The following is a 21,547-nucleotide window of genomic DNA, read 5'->3' as shown; positions in this document are numbered from 1 at the left end:
TTGAACTTCTCTTCAGCCCTTGATAGTTATTCTATAAAACACACACACACACACACACACACACACACACATACACACACATGTACGCACACACGCACACACAGGGTTTTATGTAATGTGTGATCTGAGAATTAATTAGTAATTAAGATTGGAATACAATAACCTGTGTTTTGCTTTGCCAGCTATCAAGGGAAATTGGGACTATTTGGCAAATTAGAGGCAGTAAAACTGATGTACTTTGTAAATTTACTGCTATTTAATCTGGCAATGTGCACACATTCTGGAAAAACATAAGCATGTTTGCTTTTTGTCAGTGTACTCACAACCGGCATGCTGGATGACGTTACCACTTGACACACTTCTATGGGCATCTTCAAGTACTCATATATAGCATACAATAGAGGGGTCCAGGCTGCCACTGACTCCAGCCCCCTTTCTATCACCCAGCAAAACACACCAGGTTGAAGCCAGGTAAGTGACATTCTTGTTGAGATAATCTGCCCATTCTAATTTCTTTTGCAAAGTTAAACTTGTATTTGAGCCTTTTATCCCTCTATCACAGAACAGTTGTGGGGTTGCAAAGTTTCCTCAGCTCGTCTTCCATCCTGACCAAGGAACACAGGGTGCTTTGACTGTTCTATGGCCCAGCCCATGATCCCATGTTTTTCCAGCAAGCTTGAAGTAAGTGGGATCTTGGCATTCTTGTGATAAAGGTGAATAGCTCAAACATTGAAAGGAAGCAGCCCCAGGTAGTCCTGACTCAGGTCCCATGAACACTCCAACACACTCCACATCCAGCTCCTTAGCTGTCAGCATCCTCTCCCCGCCCATGACAAGGATCCCGTCAGATGCACCTGTTGGGTCCGGCAAAGGTACTCATCACTCCGTGCTTCTCTCGTTGGAAACGCATTGCACATCTCAGAACGGTTTGAAATCCTCCTTTCCAGGAACGCCGCTGCCGTGGCTTTGGGAGTGACTCTAGCTCTGGTTTTGAAAAAGACAAAACACTCATTGCTGATGTTCCTGAAAATAAAGATGAAAATTCCTTTCAGTTTCTTGGGGTCAGGAATTTGGGGAGTATGTTGTGGCTTTGCAGACCTTGCATTCTGTCAGTTTGGTGCAGCGGAACCCTAGTTATCAGCATTCCTTCCCAGAATGTCTCCTGGCAGAGCGGGCTCCTGCAGACACTGCTGCGTGAAAGCTGGAGGGGGCGGGGCAACAGCAGCTGGCTTGAAACCCAACACACACACACACACACACACACACACACACACCCCGCCCTGCTCCCAGACATCCAGCAAACTCCCATCTTGGCTGTTCCAAGGTTTGACTATAAAGCTCTGTGCTGGCTTCTGTATGACTATTTTCTCATCTGCAGTAACCACACCTCCTAGGATTTTATTCCCCAACATCCATTCTGTTCTTTTTTCTTTTGTGTGTGTGTGTTTGTGTATGTGTATGTACGTAGGCATATGTGCAGGGTCACATGCACATGTGAAGGCCAGGGACCAAGCTCACATGTTATTCCTCAGGAATCATGCATTTTTTTTTTTTTTTTGGTTTTGGGTTTTGTTGTTGTTTGTTTGTTTTAGATAGGAACTCCCATTGGCCTGGAGTTAGGCTGGCTGGTAAGCCCAGGAATCCAGCTATTTCCACCTCCCCAACACTGGTACTATAAGCATGTGCTACCACACCTGACTTTTTCACATGGGTTCTGGGGACCAAACTCAAGCCCTCATAGCTACTGGCAAGCATTTGACTACTTGAACTATCTCTCCAGCACACACACACACACACACACACACACACACACACACACACCTTCCCCTCACTCCTTTTTAAAGCCATGTATTTGGTTGCCTAGACTAGAGAGGATGTTTCCCATGCATCCTTAGTTGGGTCATGGAATAAGTTCTGGTATAAGGAAGGATGATGTTGCTACATCCCAGAGCAGCGTCACGCTCCTAGAATTTCCCATGCTGCTGGCATTCAGCTGAGCATCTCAATCCTCTTCTCCAGTTTCTTTCTTTATTCCTGGCACCTTCGTGGGTCCCTACTGAGAGGACATAAACAGGAACCTCAGATGGGCCTCCAAAGTGGGCCTTAGGACAACTCTCTTCCTCTCTCTTCCCACACCTGAGATCACCTCCCCAGAAATGCGCCCCTGCCTGAAACCTCTGGGGAGGGGAAAAGGAAAGTTTGTAAGTCACATATGGACTCCATTCCCTTCAGGAGCTTACTGCCCCTAGCTTTGAATGCTGATACCTGCAGGTGCCTCCCAGCTCCCCCTTTTTTTTTTCCTGTACAAGGACAATCAGGGGACAAGGCTTTGAAGTCTCAAGTCCCACTCCCAAGGGACCCAAATGTTGAATGAGACACCACAGGAGCACAGTCTAAAAGAATTAAATGCTTTCCTGTTCCCTGCCTGACCGCTACACTTCCCTCCCTGGGCAGCAAAGGATTCAAATCAGGCTAAATCAAGAGGTTCTTTCCCTGCACAGGATTCCTAATTAGTCATAGTCCATGCTTATCTACTTCTGCCCTGTTATATCCTAACAGCTCTATTCCTTGCTGTTCATTTACTATAGACAGTCCCATCCCCATGAGTGTGGAAACAGTTCCTTAGGAAACAAGACATTTCCCTTAAATATTATCTCCAAATGGGGGAACCCAACTCACTCACTCACTCATTTTCACTTTTAATTTGAGTAGTCATTTTTAAAAAATACACCAAAGCCACCCATATAAGCAAGTATATGCTACATTCTCTCGCTCCCCCTCCCCTCCTTCTTTCCCTTTTCCTCTCTGCGCTTTTTAGAATAAAGACTGAGGTGAAAGAAATATCTCAGAAATATTTGTAATGTGGACTTGCACACATTTCTGGATTTAATCATGGTGTGTGTGTAGCATTATTTAAACCCCAGCCAGAGGAAGAGGATGGCCAAGAGCATCTGGAGTACAGACATGTTTCTAATCCTGTATAGCTAGGCTCAGGAGTGCCCCAGGGATGCTGCGGATAGAATCTGAGGACAGAAACAGGGGTGCTCCACTTCAGAGGCTCCACTATTGTCTCTCTCTCCCCAGGAGCATATTGAGAAACCCACCTTCAGTTTCCCCGGACTCCCAGATGTAGCTTCTGGAAATGGAGTAAGTCTGATCTCCATGACCTCATTAAAAGGCAACTAATATTTTACTATAATATAATACTGTCTGACCCCAATACAAGCTGAGCAAGGGGAAAGTTAGCCACAAGATAAAATCTGAAGCTCTAATGCCATCTTATAACTGGGCTTATTTTATAAAGACTAAGTGTAATGATCTAAAGCGCCTTATGTACAGACCTTCATGACCCTCTACCGGGATAGGTAACTATACAGAAAAACAAAATGAGAAAACTAGGTATTAAAGGGCAAAGCAGGAATAAAACTTTCTGCTATACATATCTGCTGTCAACAGCACACCACCTAGAGTGCTTGAGCCCTCAGGAACAATCAGAGCCCAGGCTGCCTTTCCAGACCCTCAGCAATGCAACAAAAAAGATAGGAAGCTTTTGGGGGACCCCCAAATAGCACTGGGAAACCCATGCACACTGACCGTGTCTAGCCATCTCCTCTCTGACTCCCTCTCGTCTTCTGAGGCCTCCCCCAAATCCCACTCTCTGACTCCATATTGCAGTAGGCGCTTGCCATCCTGTTAGCTGAGGAAAACCTTCCCTCACACCAGGCCTGCTGCCCCGTCCTTTTCTTTTTACTGCCAAAGATGAGGACTAAAACTTACTAATCCAAATAACTAAATTAGCCCAAGAGACTTCAGTAATTCGGGAATCTCAGCTGCTGAAGACTCAGCAACTGAGACTGGAGAACCCACCCCTGCCTTTGATAACCTTGCAGGACTGAAGATACTCAGGACAGACTGACAGATGAACAAAAGAGTCTTACAGATCTCCTGAGAACTAACCCTGCTCCCTCAGAGAGAAAGATAGGAACAAATTACCTTGATGAAGCTGTGCCATGTGTGTTCATATTTGATTCTATGTAATTGTTTGTGTGTTATTCTACGTTGTGGCAACATGAAATGGAGCTCAGACCGTCTCTAAAATTCCCTAAAATAACTGAGTAACAAACCCATGGCCATTTAAATACCGTTTTCATTCATTTTCTCTATATGTTAAGATGATGGTGATGATGATGATGATGGTGATGATGATGGTGATGATGTCTGGAAATACCTACTGTAGTGGTTGGCTTTAATTGTCAACTTGATAACCTAGAGTCATCTAGAGAGATAGTCTGCAGGAGGGGATGTCTACATTGAATTATCCTATGGGTATGTCTGGGATGGGTTGTGAATGTGAGTGCTGCAGGGTGTGTTAAAAGCTCTTGTAAGCACACACTTAGAAACTGATGTACTTTTTGCCTTCTTAAAGGCTATTAAAATATCTTTGAGTCTGTTAAGTATTTCCTAAAATCTTAAAATGTTGTTTGTATAAAACAACATTCCTTTGGGTCATAAGATGAAAGTTTCACAAGGTTATAAAATTTGACATGGAATACAGAGATTTTAATAATGATATCTTACCGAAACAAAATCTTAAAAATTAACTTCATTTTATTTATGTAATAATCATGGATAATAAAAATTATAGGACATAAAATGCTTTTTATTATTTGAGATGCCTCTAGGTAATTAATGTACATTGTAAATCCTTGCTGGAAAAATTGCTATGGATTCTCTTTTCAAAAATATTTTTAATAAACAAATGTTCAATGTGAGGTTTTTGTTAAGACTGTTATGTTGGCTAGTTTTATGTCAACTTGACACAAGCTAAAGTTGTCTGAGAGGAAGGAACTTCAATTAAGAAAATGCCTCCATAAAACTGGGGTGCAGGCAAGCCTGTAGAGCATTTTCTTAGTGATTGATATAGAAGAGTCCAGACCATTATAGGTGGCCATGGGTTCTATAAGAAAGCAGTCTGAGCAAGCCATAAGGAGCAAGCCAGTAGGCAGCATCTCCATAGCCTCTGCATCAGCTCCTGCCTCCAGGTTCCTGCCCTGTTTGAGTTCTTGTCTTGGTTTCCTTTGATGATGAACAGTAATGTGGAAGCATAAGCCAAATAAACCCTTTTCTTCCCAAGTTGCTTTGGTCTTGGTGTTTCATCACAGCAATAGTAACCCTAACTGGGACAGCTGTAATACATGTAAACTGGCAGATATATATGTATATCATGTATCCCTGATCAGTTTATTTTCATGATAAATATAATAGGAGATCCAATACCAACAAACAGTAGCATTCAAAATCTAGGTAAGCTTATTCTATATGTAATAGAGATGGCTGTGTTATTGAGTAGCAAATGTAAGGAATATCTTACATTTCTAAGAAATTTTAACCTATAATATTAAACAATACAAACCATTGCCTGGCTTCATTTCCTCTTTCAAAAAGGTTTTTTGGGGGGGTTCTTATCTTGCCAACTTAAACTGAAAAAAGAAAACAAATCATTAAATACCAAGCTGTTGGTGCCTGCTCAGCCAACTGTCTTATCAATAATCAGGTTAGGCTTCGTGTCTTTAAGATCAAAGTTCTTCTATTTTATGTTAAAAATCATATTTTAGGACCTGGGCACGCCTTTCATCCCAGGACTCATGAGGCAGAGGCAGGTGGATTTCTGTGAGTTTGCAGCCAGCCTGGTCTCCAGAGAGAGTTCCAGGACAGCCCGAGCTACATAATGAGACCCTGTCTCAAACAACAACAGCAACAACAGATTTTTAAAGTACAGATCTTGGATTAAAAAGTGCTATTAAAACATGATCTACCAACATCCTAGCCTACAACTGACAAGCAAGACCAAATCTTTGGCATTTTTAAAATTTCTATATATGACTATTTACATGTGTGCTGTTTACATTGCTTATGTTTTTGTGTTTACATAGTACTGGATTGGCTTATGAGTAATGTTAATTAAAACTTCCAAGTTAACCCAAGTTCCCCTTAGTTCTTCATGTAATTAGAGTTTGAACAAAACAGCAGTCAGAGAAACCGGCTTAGTGGAGATGTTATTGGTTGATCATTGAATCTCAGCTCTGATACTACATCTATGAAGCCCCTCTTGGCTAGAAACAAACTGATGAGGATACAAGTCCTGCTCCAGGGTTCAAAACTCCTCTCCCCCTGACAATTTTCCTCATGGAGAAAAGAGCTCCTAGGCCAGTGGTTCTCAACCTTCCTAACACTTAGACCCATTAATACAGTTCCTCAGGTTGTGGTGACCCCCCCCCATCATAAAATTATTTCATTGCTACTTCATTACTGTAATTTTGCTACTGTTATGAATTGTAATGTAAATATCTGGTATGCAGGATATCTGATATCTGATCCCCACCCCACCCCCCAATGAGGTCACAACCCACAGGTTGAGAACCACTGTTCTAGACTCTGCTATTTCTACAGTCTGAAGATTGGATCTGTGACTAAGCCCTTTCTAATTAAGAAACTGAGTCTTAAGTCAGTTTTATTTAAAAATCTATTTCTATCAGCTTTATCTTGGTGTTATATAACAGTTAAAATTTTAAAGTTTGTTTTTCAATACTGGCATAACTGACCTTTTGGTCTTAAATATAACTTGAAGGTCAATACTAAAGTGGACAAAGATCCAATATTTTTGCTCCTATCTTAAGTCAACTAGGTCTCAGGAGTTTCAAAATATCCCAAAGCTTTGACAAATCATCTGTCTTCTTGATCAGGGAGGCTATGGAGCCCCAGATGGTGAACTTTATCCAGTGTACAATTCTATGAAGAGGAAAGTCAACACAGGGGGACATGTCCCCTCCTCCAAAGGACACAGCATGGACACTAAATTTTAAAAGGAAAAACAATAAGTAAGGCCTTATACAAGGCTTTCAGTTAAACCCTGTGTATGAGCTAAAGATATACCAGAGAGAATATTCACAGATCCCCCTCCCAACTATTATACAAAAAGGCTCCATTTGTAGATGTGTTTTCAGGTGAAATTATCTAAGTTTATCAGTAGTTGTGCCTTGGTGTTTCATTATTTCTCCTTTGACAAGATTCGTAATTAATAGTTATGACCTTACACAATATTCCCTTTAGTCTTTTCCATGTCAATCAAATTTCTTCTTAAAAGTGTTCCCTTGTGGCTCAGAAGCTGGTCAGCCTCCCCCTCCACCCACTCACACCCCACCTCTCAGGCAGGTGCCACTCTGCTGAAGGAATGTGTGGTGGAGAGGTGGGAAGGACAGAAGAGCAGAGCATGTACTAGAGAGCAGCCAAACTGGAGAGGCAACGGCGGTGACAGGTGTGAGAGCGGGCCGAGGTTGACAGTGGAACAAGGCATTGCCCAGGGGAGTTGGCAGGGTGCTGTGGAGTATCCTAGAGCTTATGCAGACATGGACTCAGCCCTCTGCACAATCCACCTGGCCACAGGATCACAGCAACTGAGGCCCGAAATGAGGAAAAGTTGACCTTCTAGGTTGGACCTCCTCGAAGGACTACTCTGGCTGTGATGCTGCTGAGGGCCATGTGCGTCTGTGGTCCTACTGCAGCAGGGGTCTATGTTGATGTCTGTGGCTCATGTGAAGCACCCAAAGGCCATGTGGTTGTCTGTGGTCTATGCTGTAGATGGATTTTTTCTATTATTAATTATGACAGCTCTGCCTTAGCTTAGGATTATTCCTAACTAGTTCTTATAACTTAAATTAACCCATGTCTTTTAATCAGTGTTCTTTTACATGGTTCGGTTACATATCTCTCTGTACTGCCCATCCTGTTTCCTCTGCTCTGGCTGGCAGCTCCCTTTCTTCCTCCCAGCATTCTCTCTCTGCTAGAAGTCCCAACTACCTCTCCTGCCTAACTATTGGCCATTCGGTTTTCTATTACACATATCACAACAACCCATCTTCACAGTGTACAAATATCCCACAATACTAAGTTGCAGCCTGAAGTCATGTTGATGTCTGAGGGTCATGCTGCTGTCAGGAGCCATATTGATGTCAGTGGCCACACTGCCACCTGAGGGCATACTGATGTTCATGGAATGGGCTGCCTCTTAGGGCCTTGTCTGGATCCATGGTCCTGCTGTGCCCAGGGCCCATGTTCATGGCCTGTGTTGTCACCAGAAGCCCATTATCTGTGCTCCCACTGACTGTGAAGAGCAAGGAAATGACTTTGGCAGAAAGGGGGACATGGAAGGCTTCTGTGACAACCCCTACTCCCACCCCAACCCCCAGCCCCCACCCCCCAAAAAGTACCAGCCTAAAAAGAAAGCCATCAAAGAGAATTTCTTAAATATTGTGGTAAGGATGCTGAAGTGACGGCCTCTCTCGGGGTGAAGGTGGAGAAGAACCCAGTTTTCTTTAGGGGGCTGGCCACTGGGAGTTGGACCATGCTCCAGTGAGTATTTGGACAATGCAAATTGGGCTTGTTTGGAGGGGGAGATCACAAAGGCAAGGGATGGACATAGAAGGACCGGGAAGTGAGTGTCATCAGGGTGTATGATGTGAAATTCCCAAAGAATCAATAAAAATACTATTTTGGAACAAAAGTGTTCCTTTGTATCTCTGTACATTCTTAATATTTCTCTCTGTGTATCTCTCTCTCTGTCTCTGTATCTCTATCTCTGTCTCTCTGTCTCTGTCTCTCTCCTTCTTTCTGCGAATTTTAATAACCCCTGAGAGCAAAGTACAAAGGAAGTGTCTCTTGGAATAGATATAGTCATAATTGGCACAATCCTGTTACTTTTTCCAAAACTTGTATTTCAATCTTGTAAAAATTTGTGTCTTCTACGATACACAATTATTTCAAACTAAAATTCTGATATTATGGTAATTTCAGGCAGTTATTACTACTGGAGATCCAGAGCCTTGTCTCCAACAAACAGGCAAGACAGGAAGAATCCTGTGGTCTCTCATAGGCAAGCACTATGCCCTCATCAGCATGGAAGTAGTTATACAAGGCTGAATGACCATCACCCTTCTGTTCCCCAAAAAGAATTTGGCACCACAGTTCTCAGGGGCATATTGAGTCAGGAGAATAGGGAACAGGGTTGTGCTGGCTAATTTTATGCCAATTTGACACAAGCTAGAGTCATCAGAAAGGAGGGAATCTCAATTGAGAAAATGCCTCCATAAGATCAGGCTTCAGGCAAGCCTGTAGAGCATTTTCTTAATTAGTGATTGATGGGGGAGGGCCCATCCCACTGTGGGTAGAGCCACTCCTGGGCTGGTGGTCCTGGGTTCTATAATAAAACAGACTAAGTAAGTCATAGGAAACAAGCCATTAAGCAGCTCCTATATCAGCTCCTGCCTCCAGGTTCCTGCCCTGCTTGAGTTCCTGTCCTCACTGCTTTTTGACGATGAAATGGATGTAGAACTGTGACTGACTCCCCAAGTTTCTTTAGGTCATGGTGACTCATCAAAGCCATAGTAACCCTAACTATGACAGGGTAGAAGAGGGGACTCCAAAAACTAACATATTCTGGAACCCCTTAGCCCAATGGTTCTCAACCTTCCTAATGCTGCTGCAGCCCTTTAATACAGTTCCTCATGTTGTGGTGACTCCTGACCATAAAACTATCTTCATGGCTACTTCATAACTGTAATTTTGCTGCTGTTAGGAATCATAGTGCAAATATCTGTGTTTTCTGATGGTCCTAAGTGATCCCTGTGAAAAGGTCATTCAACCTCCAAAGTGGTCATGACTCACAGGTTGAGAATCACTTCCTTAGCCTATTGGGTTTAATTCAACTGAAAGAGCATGCTCAGAAAAGAGCCCATGTTGTATGAACTTGGGAGAAGTGGGTAATATGTAAATGACGCATGAAATGTCATTTAACGCCCCGCCCCGCTGTTCTCTTTTGCATTCTCCAAACACATCTGTATTTCTGTAGTGAACCATCTCTTTTCCTGTAACCATCCAGATCTGTGAAATGCACCATAAAGAGACTCAAGGAGCTAGAAACTCTAGCAGCTGCACCGTAGACTCAAGCCCGCAGCTATGACAAGAGAGCAACTTGTGTGAGTCAGTCATCTGCTTCCTCTCCACCAGGTGGGTCCCAGAGCTGCAACTCAGGGTGTCAGCATTGACAGCAAGTGCCAACATCTGCTGAGCCATCTGACTGGCCCCAGGAAGTGTTCTCAAAGAGCAAAAATGCATTCTCTCTGTCCTGGCTGTCTTCTTGGTGACTAGAATGCAGACAGATGGCTTCGGGGAAAGAGTTATCTTGACCATCATGCAGAAGTTATAAATTAAAGATGTCAGAATCAGAGGACAGAAGAAACCTCAATCACTCTGGATATCAGAGCTGTTAACAAGAGAATGTAGTTATTACACTGGAGTGATGATTGATTTTATGTATAACTTGCCAAAGCCACAGTGCCAAGATATTTGGTCAGATAATTTTCTGAATATTTCTGGGAAGGTGGTTTTTTTTTATGAGATTAATACTAAAACTGATGGATTTTAAGTGAACAAAAGAAAGCAGTATATTAATTCTTTATCTTATTGCTATGATAAAGCATTTGATAAAAGCAACTACAGAAAGGAAGAAGGAAAGGAAGGAAGGAAAGAAGGAAGGGAGGGAGGGAAGGAGGGAGGGAGGAAGAAAGGAAAGAAGGAGTTTTTGTGGCCCACAGTTAGAGGGGATATACTGCATCATGTGGAGAAGACATATCAATGGTAGCTGGTCACATTGCATCTACAGTTAGGAAGAGAGAGATGAATGTTCGTGGTAAGCCACTCTCTAGTTTTTACTTTTTTATTCATCATGGGCCCCCAGACCACAAAACTGTGTTGCCCATATTCAGGGTAGGTCTTCCCTCCTCATCCAAACCTCTCTGGCGATGCTCTTATGTACTCAGAGGTGCTTTTTTCCAGGTGATCAAACCCAGTCAAGCCAACAGTGAAGACCAACCATCACAGCAGGCTTCACCAATCAGCTAAGACCTGCAGCGAGCAACAGTTGGTTTCTGTAAACAAGAAATAGCTTTTCTAGCAAATAGCATTGGCCCTAGGTCTGGAATTAGATCTCCAGCTCTAAGCCCTGCCCTGTATGGTTTGGATTTACCACATTGTATAATACAAGCTAATTCCTTAAAATATATATTACACACACACACACACACACACACACACACACACACACACACAAGCACATGCACACACACACTCACATGCAGAAACACACACATGCATACACACATATACACACATTTACTCACTATTGGACTGTTCTCTGGAGAACCCTGAAGGATAGATTAGGTGGAAAGAATTGGGTGTTGATGTTACTCCCAAATTATACATTGAAATCCTAGACTCAAAGAGGACTGGATTGAGATGGGAAGCCTCTGGGAGTATGAAGGTGGAGCCTCATGAATGCATGCCTTTGTAAAATATGACCAGGCAAGACCCCTTATCCTTCCTGTTTAAGGACATTTGAGATGACATTAACTTTAAGGCAGGAAGAGAGTCCATACCAGAAACCAAATCTGCCTTTATGTTGTACTCCTTAGTCTCTAGACCTGAGAGAACTAAATTCTGTTGCTTATGAGGCACCTGGCATGTGATTTTATTATGACAGCTTCATAGAATAAGGTCCCGGGTACAGAGCATTGTCCTCTGAACCGGTCAGGAGGTGTCACATTTTAGGAGGAGAAAGGGGTGGTTGGTGAGACTAACGTTGCCCTTGTTTTCACTTGTGATTCCAAGCACCTGCACTCTCTGCTTTGAACACTTGTGTTTACAGACCTGCTCTCCTCTAAGAGAATCTGATTCCCTTTCATCTGACCCAAGCTTGAACTCTCAGAAATGTCTCCAGTCTCATCAGGATGTCTAGCTCCCCCCACTGTTCCTCGGCTGCGCTTTTTTGTATAGTTGCCAAAAGCTGCTCCCAAATGTGTGGGACCTTAATCATTTATATGTGGGGATCTTGATGAAGCCAGACTCCCTGTCAAAAGAAAATGATCAAAGTCAGAGAAGAAAGCTGCTATCTCACTCAGTCTTTGCCAAGATCTCCGGTCTTCTTTTGTGCATCTCCTTTTATTCCACCCTTGGGGACGCAGTCCTCCATACTTCTCTTTCCTCCAGATATCCTGACTGGATGGTAGACATTCCTTTTTTTCCGTGGGGGGATCAAAGCCAGAGCCTCACACTTGTCAGGCAGGGATTCTTCCACTGAGCTACACCCCCACCCTGGACTTGCTCTCCTAAACACTCACAGAGGCATTTTTCTTAAACTGACACTCCCTTGAAGTTCTTGCCCCGTGAATAATAACACCCAGATCACCTTTGAATATGTAGCCTTTATCACAGTGAGATGTGTTCCTTGCATCCCTAGCCTTTCCATGACTTTTGCCGTGAAGGATGTTTGATTTTGTCATAGGTCTTTTCTGCATCTGTTGAGATGATTCTGTCACTTCTGTCTTTGAGTTCATTTATGTAATGAATTACATTTGTTGATTTACATGTGCTTAACCATCTCACTGTCTCTGGAATGGAGTCTCTATATTGTTTAGGGAGAATGATCTTTTTGGTGAGATCTTGAACTTCTTTTGCAAGTGTTTTATTGAGAATTTTTGCATCCTATGTTCATTACGAAGAGTGGTCTATAACCTCTTCTGGAGTCTCTTTTTTTTTTATAATGATTTTATTAATTATTTGAAACTTTTTTGGTGTCTTTATCTGGTCTGAGTATCAAGGTAATACTGGCTTTGTAAATGCATTTCAAGGTTATTCATTTGTTTTCTATTTTACAGAATAATTTAAATAGTATTGATGTTGGTTCTTCTTTGAAGTTCTTGTAGAATTCTACAGTGGTCCTAAACATTTTTAGTTGGGAGGGATCTTCTTGTCTTGTTTTGTTTTGTTTTTGTCTTTAAAATTTCATGTGTTATTTACAGATCAGCATACAATGAAATAATTTTAAAGTCAATATACAGCCAGTATATAAAGTTAATTGGGAGTCATGTTCCTCTTCAGTGGGTTGTAACCTCTTGTTCATGCTATTTTTCCAAACAGATGTGATTCATACCCTGTGAAGATTTTAATTCCTTATTTAATAACAGGTGAACAAAACTGACAATAAATGTTCCAAGAATAGCTTTTTAAAATACTAAGCAGTGAGTGGCCTGTGCCCACCTGGGGCTTTGATGATGTTCAGGCCATGCTGCCACATCTGGGTCCAAGGCCCTATTGCAGTCAAGGTCTGCGTTGATATCCATGGTCTAAGTTACCACCAAAGACCAATGCAGATGTCCATGGTCTGTGTTGCAGCCTGAAACCATAATGATGTCCATGGACTATGTTGTTGCCAAGGGCCATACTGATCTGAGTGGCCTATGCCACCCCCTAAAACCATGGTGATGTCTGGGCCCTGCTGCCACTGAGGGCCATGTCTGGGTCTATGGACCTAGTACAGCAGGGCACTCTGTTTGTGGTCTGTGCTGTCACCAGAAACCAAGTGGCAGCCCATGACTTTGAAGGGCAAGGAGACTACTTTTGCAGTGATATTGATGACTGCAGATACGCAGTTGAGAGGAAGAAACATGGAAGGCTTCTGTGACAACCTCTGCCTCAACAACAACCCCCAAAAGTAACAGCCTAGACAGTAAGCCACTGAAGAGAACTCTTCAGAAGTGTGAATGAGATGCTGAAGAGTAGATCTCCACAACTGGTGGCTTCTGGTAGAGGTGCAGAAGAGGAAGGACTCAGTTCTATTTAAGGGGCAGACACTAAGAATTTGACGGTGCTCCAGCAACCATATAGATAACATGAAGTTGACTTTCTTTCTTCCTTTTTCTTTCCTTTTTTTTTTTAACTTCTTTTGGTTGGAAAGGTGGCAAGTGGGAAGAACTACAAAGGGATTCTGATTGGGTGCATGATGTGGAACTCCCAGAGAATCATTAAAACTGTTATGTGGGAAAAAATATCAAGTGGCTCATTAAAAGCACACAGGAGACAGGTCTGGAGGGAGGAAGGGAGGCATGAGAAAAAGAGGGGGTAACGGGCAGAGAAATATGAGCAAACTACAAAGACACACATATATGAAAATGCCTCAATTTTTCATGATACTTTTTTAATTTTTTTTTTGAGACAGGGTTTCTCTGTGTAGTTTTGGTTCCTGTCCTGGATCTCACTCTATAGACCAGGCTGGCCTTGAATTCAAAGAGATCTGCCTGCCTCTGCCTCCTGAGTGCTGAGATTAAAGGCATGTGCCACCGCTGCCTGGCTGCATGATACATTTTTAACAGTACTAAAAACCACTTAAGTGGTAAATGTTACAGCTGGCAAAATAATCTGTTATTCAAGCTAACATCAGTAAAAAGTTATACAAAATTTCCTAGGATGCCCTATGGGGTCATAAAGAAGATGCAGCAGTACATGTTGCCATAGAAAAGGCCAATGAGCACTGCACAAAGTGCATCCCCATAGATCCAGTTGTTGATGTGTAGGTGGTAGGAGATAAGATCTTCAAGGGAAGCCAATGGCAGACAGGAGGTCTACCAAGGCCAGGCTGTCCATATAAACCACAGCAGGATGTGTTATTGTGGTGGTGCTGTGGTATGTTCTGTATGTTAAATGTGTTGCTCTGCTTGGTTAATAAATAAAACACTGATTGGCCAGTAGCCAGGCAGGAAGTATAGGCGGGACAAGGAGAGAGGAGAATTCTGGGAAATAGAAGGCTGAGTCAGAGAGACGCTGCCAGCTGCTGCCATGACAAGCGAGATGTAAGGTACTGGTAAGCCACGAGCCACGTGACAACTTATAGACTAATAGAAATGGGTTAATTTAAGATATAGGAACAGCTAGCTAGAAGCCTGCCACAGCCATACAGTTTATAAGTAATATAAGTCTCTGTGTTTACTTGGTTGGGTCTGAACAGCTGCAGGACTGGCAGGTAAGAGAGATTTGTCCTGACGGTGGGCCAGGCAGGAAAACTGTAGCTACACTGTGGTTGTTGTTATTGTTGTTGTTGTTGTTGTTGTTGTTAAAAGGAATCCATAGGGCCATGCCATTACTGGGCAAACCAATCACAAATACGATGGTGTAGACCATTGGAAGAAAGACGGTGGTGAAGATGGAGATAGAAAACTCATCCGTGCTCTGACTTCAGGTCTTCATAACAGCCCCAACATCAGACAGGCTTATAATCCACCATCACTGGCTCAAAACTTGGAGAGCAGCATGCCCCCTGCCCCTAACAGGAGCCTCTGTGCACTTCCCCAGGTAGGATCCTTTCCAGTTATTTGCTGTTAGTGGCTTCAGTCTCATGCTAATCACAGACCTGTTTAAGTCTGTGTCATTTTGATTTAATTTTGGCAGGTGATATGCATCTAAAAATTTATCCATTTCTTTTATATTTTCCAACTTAGTGAAAGATTTCTGGGTTATTTCCTTATGATTTTCTAATTTATTGATATTGTTTTTAATGTCTCAATTTTCCTATCTAAGTTTGTTAATGTTTGGCTTTTTTCTTTCTTTTAGATAGTTTGACTAATGATTTATCAATCTTATTTAACTTTTCAAAGAATCAGTTCTTAATTTCATGATATTTTGTGTTATTTTTCATTTTATTTCCTTAATATCTGCCCTGATCTTAATATTTCTCCCCTCCTACTGCCTTAGATGTGGGTTGTTCCTGTTTTTCCAAGGCTTTAACACGCACCATTAAGTTATTGGTTCTGGTTTCTCTGAATTTTTTTAATGTAGGTTCTTAGGACTGCATAGCTCTGGGTATGTTGTGCTTTCATTTTCCCTCAATTCTAAACAGTTTTAAATTGACTTCTTCGTTTCTTCAGTTGACCCATTCATCATCCAATAGCGTGATGTTACTCTGCATGTGTTTGTGTTTTCTATAGCTTCTCATGCAGTTAGTATCTAGCTTCATTCCACTGTGGTCAGAAAGATAAGATGATATTTCAATTTCCTGTATTTCTGGAGGCATATATCCTAAGATATGATCTACTTTGGAGAAAGTTCTTGGGCTGCTGAGGATGTGTATTCTTGAGTGTTTGGGCAGAATGTTATGCAAATGTCTATTATATTCATTTATTATTTAATTCCAATGTTTCTCTGTTTACTTGTTTAGATGGTCAAGATATGGGCTATTGAAGCCGTTGCCTTATTGTGTTAGACTTAACCTAGTAGTATTTGTTTTATGAAATTTATAAAACTGTTTGGTGCACATATGTTAGAAAGGTATCTTAAGCTACCTCTATGTTATGAAACAATCTTAATGTAATGTTCATTTAGAGAATATAAAGTGGCCTTTCTTAACCTCTTTTGACCTCCTTTTGTCTGAATTCTATTTTGTCACATGTCAGAATAGTTGTGCCTGTTGGTTTCCTGGCTTTTATTTGCTTGGAATACTTTTTTTAATCTTTTTACCCAAAGGTGATATCTATATTTGATGGTGAGTTGTGTTTCTCAGAGACAGCAAAAAGATGGATTCTGTTGTCTAATCAAATCTTCTAGTCTGTGTCTTTTCATTGGGGCATTTAGACCAATAATAATCAAAGCTGACTGAAAGATGTATACTTATTCCCAGAATTTCCTTTCTGTGGCATTTCCTTAGATTTCTTTCTATTAGTTGTCCTGGTATTTTCCCCCCTATAGCATCTTGAGTGAGTTTATCCTTCTCCTCAGGATACAACATTCCTTCCAGTGTTCTCTGTAGAGGTAGCTTAATGGTTGTAAATTCCTTTAATCTACTTTTATCATGGAAAATTTTTCTTTCTCTTCCAATTGTGATGGACTGTTTTCCTGGGTATAATATCCTGGTTGCCATTTGTGGTTATTTAGAACTTGGAAGCTGTCTTCCCAAGCTTTCAGGTCTGGCATTAAAAGTTTCTATCAGATAATTAGCTTTATTTCTTTGCATTGGCCCACTTTTATATGTGATTTGGTTCTTCTCTCTTTTGGCTTTCAATGTGCTTTCTTTGTTCTATGTTTTTGTATGATATAAAGAGTTTCTTTTCTGTTCCTGCCTATTTTATATTTTATGTGTGTCCTGTACCTGGATGGGGATCAAAGACTTTAATATGAGATCTGAAACTTTAAACCACCAGAGGAAAACACCTCAATGCATAAGCATGAACTTCCCAGATAGGATTCAAATATCTCCAGAAATTAAAGCAAGAATTGATGTACAGATTTGCATGAAATTAAAAAAGATTGTGCATAACAAAACAAGAAGCAGAGTAAAAAGACAGCCTTCAGAATGGGAGAGAAATTTCACTATGAGATTAATATATTTATTATATGAAGAATGAAAAAAATAAGCATCAAAACCAAAAATCAAATAATTGAAATCAATCTGTAGGCAAATGATGTGGACAGCCAGTTTCCAGAGAACTACAAGTGCCTAGCAAATCATATAAAAACACTGGACATTCATAACTACCAGGAAATTGTAGGTTAAAATTGCATTAAGATTCCATCTCATATCCATCAATGACAATCGATGACTATCATCAAGAACACAGACGCAGATGTAGACCAGGAATGGACCTTGTACACTGCTGTTGAGATGTCAACTAGTGAAGCCACGTGGAAACCAGTACAGAGGTCCTCCCAAAACTAAAATAGAACTTCCGTATCAGCCAGCTGTGCCTCTCCTGAGTCTACACCCAGGAGAACCTAAGCAAGTATATCACAGAGACTCCTACAAACCCGTGTTGCAGAGCAATTCAAGAGAGCCAAGTCATAGAATCAGCTCAGGTGTCCAACATACAGCGCCTTATTCATCCACAAAGAACAAAGTTATGTCTTTTTTGAGAAACTGGGTAGAACTGGGAATCATTATATCAAGCAAAATAAGCCAGACTCAGGCAAATACTGCATGCTTTCTCTTATAAATGAAATATTGATTTATTAACTAAGAATATGAAAGTATAATAGAATAAGTAGTGGCTCTGGGGACTGGGGTACAGAGGTCATCTTGGGCAACATCACTAGATGACCCCGCAGTGGTGAGCTTAGGTGGGCTTGGGTCGAGCTTGGTTCTATCACTGTATGCTGTAACTTACAGCAGTTTCTCCGTGCACTCCCCTTTCCTCTTGAATAATGAGAGACAGGAGACAGTAATGACTAGCTCATGAGGATATCCCAGAAATAATGGGAAGTGCTAGCTCACAAACCCCCCAGAAGGACCCACTGGAGATCCTTGAGTTTAGGCTGTCTCATCCTCTGCCTCAGCCGGACCAGCCTCAGATTCATGCTCCAGAACACATTTGGGCACTTTGCCTATGTGGTGGAGGAATGCTGCATGGTGGCACCATGCAGCCAGTTCTTACCATAGCACACTCCCTGTGCCGTGGTGTTGGGGATCATACAAAACAGAAGTCTCAGCACATGCAGTCCCAGAAACGTCCACTGGGTGTCACTGCTGTACCATCTCCCTGTTCTGCTCTTTTCCCATTGTTGGTTCAGGCTGTTGCTCTGGTGGTCCTCAGCCTGGGCTCACACTTCTCCCAAAGAAAGCCATTCCATAGTCCCAGACTTCCATATAAGTGCCTTCTGCTACTCCTTCCTACACCCACTACTGAGGAACCAACTTCTTCTCTCTAACAAATTTAAATTACAGTATGTACATTTTAGAAAATTTTATTTTCATTATAGAAATCAGAGAATCAAATGGGAAAATGGATCATACCTTCACCTACAGAAGACTCATTGTTGTTATTGTATTGTGATCATTTTCCTACGCATAGCTTTTACATGACAGTACATATTTTAAAAACAAAAATGCTATTATTACTTTGTGCTATCATAATTTGCATTTTTACTTGCCCACAAGTATAGATTTATTCCACCGTGCCCCACTGTGATGCATCCCAATTACACGGGTACATTTCACAGTCAGTCCTGTTTTGTTAGCAATTTAGAATGTTACTCCCCACCATTTCTGTTCCGAACAGTTTTTACAATAGATATGAACAGCCCTGTGCTGGGGGTTATTTTCTCCCTTCCCAGGCTGGCTGAAGGAGTATTGGATTGCTGGCAGAACTTTTGGATTCTCAGCCATGGTTCCTGGCCTCCATCACCCCCTGGACCTTCCCCCCACCCAGTAGTAGGATGTTTCTTGATGCTAAAATCAGCTCAAACTTGGCTGGTAGGAGCCCCCCCCACTCCTGTCCCTACCACCATCTCCACCGGTTCTGGTACTTTGGATGGGTCCCCACCTTCTTGGAATGCCCCCCCCCCTTATCTCCCACATAGGATCACTCCTTTTCCAGGGTACTTCATTGCCCTCAGTGGAAAATGGTGTGTAGAAACGTGAGTGCCAGGATGACCTTGGCTTCTGGATTATCTGTTAACAGGGCATTTCAGTCGACAGGCCTGTGAACTGCACATTCACAAGCATGAGTCTGTATTGATATGTTGGAGTCAAATCCAAGCATTAATTTGATCTCATCTTGCCTTTGTCTCAGCACAGCTGTGTCTGGAGGGATGGTCCACACCTACTGAGGCGGAAACAAGCTGAGGACATCCTGTTGCCAAGGGACCACGTGGCTTCTCCACACACAAGCATCCCTGCGGCTTGCTCTGTCCCACTACACTTGAAAGTTTCAAAGTCATTACTTCTAACAGTAAATTTATCCTCTGGAACTGGTTTCTTTGCCTTTTTTCTTTTTTTGGTCTTATGGAGTTATAAAGCTACAGGAAACCAGGCTGCTCGCCATGTATTTGTGTTGTTATCTGGCACATGAGTTTTCTTTTTTGAGGGGAGAGGGAACTTATTTTAAATTTCAGAGTTTCTTTTTTCTCTCTAGACTTAGTTCTGTTTTTCAAACATGTAAATATAATTTTCAAAAGTTAAAAAAATCTATATTTACCATAGTCCCTCAACAACTTGTCCTCAGGCCCACACGGCCAGTGCTCTGTTTTCCTAGTGTTTCTGTTTTGCCTTTTTGTGGCATCAAAGGCACCCCTGTGCTGTTGGCCAGTTGTTGGTTTTTCACATGTCCTGACAGTCCCTTTTGGCCAGGACACTTAGCTGCTCCTGGTTCTCATTTGGGTGGACGGAGCCGGGCTCAGGCCTCCCACAGCCTCTGACAGACAGTCTGCCTATTACAAACAGCTTCCCAAGAAGAATCCTTGTGTATGTTGAGTGGCGTCTATGGATTGAAACTTCTGGGTAAATTTTAGATTCAGGATTGCTGGGTTCAAAAATAAAGCCATATCTCACTCATTAAAGGCTGTCAAATTCTGCCCTTGAGCCGGAGGGGCTCTTCGGTATCCCACCAGCAAGAATGTCATCCTCCAGGGGGGTTAAACTTTTGGATTTCTGGTAACTTTACAGACAGAAGCCTTGGAGGGTCTTTTTTTTTTTTTATGCGTGTGTAAGTACATGCAGAGGTGCTTGAAAGAGGGAGACCAGCCCTAGACGTCATTCTCAGAAACACCACCCACGTCAGTGACAAGGTCTCTTATTGGTCTGGAGCTCGCCACTTAGGTTAGGCTCTCTGGCCACCTAGCACAGGAGCATCCCACCTCTGTCTCAAGCTCTGGGATTACAAGTGTGTACCACAATACCTAGTATTTTCCTTCATGGCTTCTGGGATTGCACTCAGGTCCTAGTGTTTGCAAGGCAAGTGATTTCCTGACTCAGTCATCTCCACAGTCCCTGGAGAGTCTTGTTTGGAGGTTTGGGTGAGGGGCTGGCCATGTGGATCTTTAAAAGTCTCTACTGGCGACTTTCACGCATAACTGGAGTTGAGCATCTTTGAGTCGGGTGTGCCAATTTTTTTTCTGTTTAAATAAGGGTGCCAACACCGCATGTCATTAACAGTTTGGCAGGTTGATTGATTCGTTGGCTGGTTGGTAATGGGAGAGTGTTTTTCATTTTGTTCTGGTTTTTAAGACATGATCTATATAGCCCAGCTGGGCTGGAATTTACAATGTAGTTTAGATTAGCCTGGAACTCCTGAGCCTCCTGCCTCTGTTTCCCAAGGGCAACTCTAAACATGTGCCACCACAGCCAGCTGAAGAGGGCTTTTCTCTAATTTGTCACCAATCTTTTTTTTTTTTAATGCTTTTCCTGTCACGTGTGCGCGCTGCCTCCTAACCTAGGCCTTCCCACCTCCACCCCCACCCCACAAAGAGCTGCTTTTCTAGTATGTCACAGTCTTGACTCACGTGGCTTTGGGGAGCAGTTGGAAGCACATGCTGATTTGGAAGTTGAGTGAATACTAGAGTTTTCCTATGATGGAGACCCGTGTCCAGCATGGGACGGGCCACGGGCCACCCTCTAAACCTTGTGTGTGGTCTAGAACCAGATCCTGTCCGCTTCTCTCTCACTGTGCCCACCATCTGCATTGCCCACATTTGTTAGGGGCAGGTGGGTGGGGGTTGGAAATCGCTGTTCCTAGTCCAGGAGTCTGTTTGATGAAGAGCCCTCATCAGATCCTTCCATGCAGAATACTCCAGCTCCTCCCTGGGTCTTACCAGGTCTTGTGATCCTCCAAACAATATCCTGGCCCAATATCCTTTGCAGCTGACCTTCCAACCAGCAGCTAAAATTCACAAACCAGAA

At 42.4% G+C, this 21,547-nt stretch overlaps 1 long non-coding RNA gene across 1 annotated transcript; it reads left to right on the top strand.

Moving 5' to 3' along the window:
• Nucleotides 1–6,455: 6,455 nt before the first annotated feature.
• LOC131906086 (uncharacterized) lies at nucleotides 6,456–19,553 on the top strand. Its single transcript, XR_009378118.1, has 3 exons — nucleotides 6,456–6,878; nucleotides 9,935–10,062; nucleotides 19,443–19,553. It is a non-coding gene; the product is annotated as an uncharacterized LOC131906086 (long non-coding RNA).
• The last annotated feature ends 1,994 nt before the right edge of the window (nucleotides 19,554–21,547 follow it).

Source organism: Peromyscus eremicus, chromosome 3 (genome assembly GCF_949786415.1).
Source record: "Peromyscus eremicus chromosome 3, PerEre_H2_v1, whole genome shotgun sequence".
NCBI classification, from domain to species: Eukaryota; Metazoa; Chordata; class Mammalia; order Rodentia; family Cricetidae; genus Peromyscus; species Peromyscus eremicus.
This window is presented reverse-complemented; position numbering and strand designations above follow the sequence as displayed.